This window comes from Rousettus aegyptiacus, unplaced genomic scaffold (assembly GCF_014176215.1).
Source record: "Rousettus aegyptiacus isolate mRouAeg1 unplaced genomic scaffold, mRouAeg1.p scaffold_m13_p_11, whole genome shotgun sequence".
NCBI lineage: Eukaryota > Metazoa > Chordata > Mammalia > Chiroptera > Pteropodidae > Rousettus > Rousettus aegyptiacus.
The window spans coordinates 89919925-89923180 of NW_023416286.1; positions in this window are offsets into that span (position 1 = coordinate 89919925).

Genomic DNA, 3256 nt, shown 5'->3' on the forward strand with positions numbered 1-3256 from the left:
TGGACCTCTGGGCGAGAGCCAGCCATAGGCTTCTAAGTAGTTGCATGGGACTGAAGCCCCCTCCAGTGGGCAGAATATCTACACTTGTCTACATCACCGGACTGGAGCCGAGAGTACCAATGGCCGTGGCAGGCAGGACAGTTTCCTTTTTGGATACTGGGGCCACCTGCTCTGTTCTTTCTTCTCTGGACCCTTTTCTTTTGAACCTGCACCACTTTGGGAGTTACTGGTAAGCCAATTTCTCAATATTTCCTTAAGATTCCAGAGATCCCCAGAGAGGACTTACTTGCACCTGGGAACCAGTAGAAGAGCGGAGGGTCCTCTTCAGGAAGGAAAACCAGGGCGTTTTATAATTATTTCGGCTTTCTCCAAGGCCGTTCCTATTCCACGTACTCCCTATCAGTCAGGAGGACCGAACTGCCTGACAATCCTTAAGTTTTCTCAGCCCTGCTGGTTCTGCCTTTCTACTCAGAGTTGGGGGTGAGTCACCCCAATCCCTGCCTGTGGGTCACCCCAACACCATTTCTGATCTACTCTGTTCAACTTGTTTCATCCAGGGTCCAGGCAGTTCATCTGCAGAGAGTTCTTCAAGGAAACTGTCACCCAAACCGCGGGCCCCTACGTGGTCTCCTACGTGGGCATCGACAGCTGCTGCCGCCTGTGGACAGAGCGCAAGTCTAAGGGACCGGTCCTCCACCTTTGGCCCTTCTCACCCTGTGTCTTGTTCCTCCTCCCTACCTCCAGCCTTGGCAGAGGCCCTTTTAATTTCTGAAAGCTAAAGGAGAATAAAGATAAGCCTAAAGGAGAAACGTCTTATAACTGAGTACTTAGAGGAGTCTCTTGTCTCAAGAAAAAAGCAAAAAGTCCTTTTGTCCTATGTGACCTCGCCAAATTTGTTAGAAGAGGTAGGACAGAACACAGATTCACGGCAGGGCGTGATAATTTAAGAACCGAGCTTCAGGTTTCTTGTGAGCTTCTTGAGGGATGAATTTAATGGGCAAAGCTTCGAACGCAGAGAACCATAATTCAATCTACTTGTCGATCACGTACTGTTTCAGACGCCGTTCTAGGCATGACATATGCAATAGTGATCAAAATAAGTCTTTATTCTCAAGGGGTTTACATTCGAGGGGTCGGAGAGAGAAGTACGTAATATCAGGTAGTGACAATTACTGTTGTAAATGTACTCAGTTTAGGGGAAAGCAGAAATTACACTATAATGTGAAATCGATCAAAAAGAATAAGAATAAAGCTTACAGTAAAGAGAAATAGAATAGATTATTCTCAAGGGAACGAATCAGGTTGACATTAGAGTTCTCAGCCACACCGAATGAAACACGATGGTATGTTGTTTGAAGTATTGACGATAACAGCTTAAAATTTTACATTCAGCCAAATTAGCATGTGACAGCATTTTAAAATATTTCTGAAGCACGCAAACTTCAGAAGATTTGCCTTAGAAAGGTATTCACAGGAAGTACTTTAGGAGCAATATTGAGAGGAAATCTGGAAGATGCTGTAAGAGATATGGGAAGAAGGGTGATTAAGTATTTTCGTAATGTTTACTGTTATCTTAAATGTTTATTATAACAATTAAAATTCTAGGCTTTGTCCTTATGATTCGTCGATGTACGAAACATCCAAACCTGTACATAGTTTTTAGAGTTTATCTGAGCCAAACTAACAGCATATACTGGAGAGCAAGATCTCAAATGCTCCAGAGACTTAACAGTTTAGCAAATTCTTTTATGCATTTGAAATGAAGGCAGGGACCTAAGAAAGATCGTGTGGAGATGGGAGAGAGCAAGGTGGGGATCGGATTACAGGAATGTTAAGCTTGTGTGCCCTCCTGAAGGTCCATACCCCCTTGGAGGGGTTCAATTTCTTCTGGCATTTCAAAGGTGTGTTACCCTAGATGCAGGAGAACAATGGGCAGGGTTGGCTTAAAAACCTTTCACTAAAGAAGTTAGAGGCCTGGAGTGTGACTACCCACCATGACCCACCCAGTTAGGAATTTATGATAAGATCGCCCTGTGAGATTACTTGCCATAGAACCTCTTTTTCTGGTCCACAGATTGGAGTTGGAGATAGAGACTAAGACTCTTAGAAGAGAGAGCTCAGTGCCTCTCTGCTTGAGAGGAAGTTACGGAGGTCGAGAAGATTAAGAAATTGAATAAACAAACATGAATGCCATTATAAAAACCACCATAAGAACAGAAATAAAATGTAAAACAAATCAGACGTAAACTCAGTTTAGAGGAAAGCAGAAAAAAACAAAGATTACAGTAAGTAGAAAAACGAGGGGGCAGAAATTTTAATGTAACATTGACAAAAATATGTTAACAGGTTAACAAATTACAAGACTCAGATTCTTCGGTTGTTCTATACTGTTTACCAGAGGCACACTTAAAGAACAGATTGGATAAAAGGATAGAAATAGATGTAACAGGCTAATATGGATCAGAATAAAGATGAAGTAACAGTTCAAATAGAATAGAATTTAATGCAAAATATAGTAACAGACGTTGTTGCACATTGGTTAAAAAATACAAATGTTAACTAAAAAATCAATGGTAAAAAATTAACAGTAAAAATTTGTAATTATGTGGTGATGGGTGTTAATTAAGCTTATTGTGATTATTTTGCAATATATGCAATATATCGAATCATGTCATACACCTGAAAAGTCAATTATATCAAAAAATTACAAAAAATAACATTTATCGTTGACTTACAGGTACTTAGCATAGCTTTAAATTATATCAAACAAACAGATGACTGAAGAAGTAGAAATATCAACAATTACAGTTGGAGATTTTAATATATTGCTCTCTCCCTTAAAAACTGAAAGATACAGCAGACAAAAATTAAGCAGAGGGCAGTTATTGGAGACAAACAGTATAATTAGCTAGTATGTATATAGAACTTTATACCAAATAGAGTGATTAGGAAGGGTTTACTGTTTTTAAGTAAAATGGGCCAAGAAGGGATTTCTAATGAAATGACATTCGAACAACTTTACGGATCGGATATTTGAGGGAAGAGCATTTCAGAAGGACTAAAGTCTCAAGATCTTGAGGTGAGAGTGAATTATTAGTAGGTGACTGGGTGGCAGTGTGTCTCATTAGTTCTTTAGTATGTTGTATAATGTGTTGTGGCTGCCAGCCCCTGAAAGACACACGGACTACCGGAACTCAGTGAGTTATAGGAAACACTCTTTATTCAGCCAGCTGGGTCTGCCAGGGGTACGCAGACC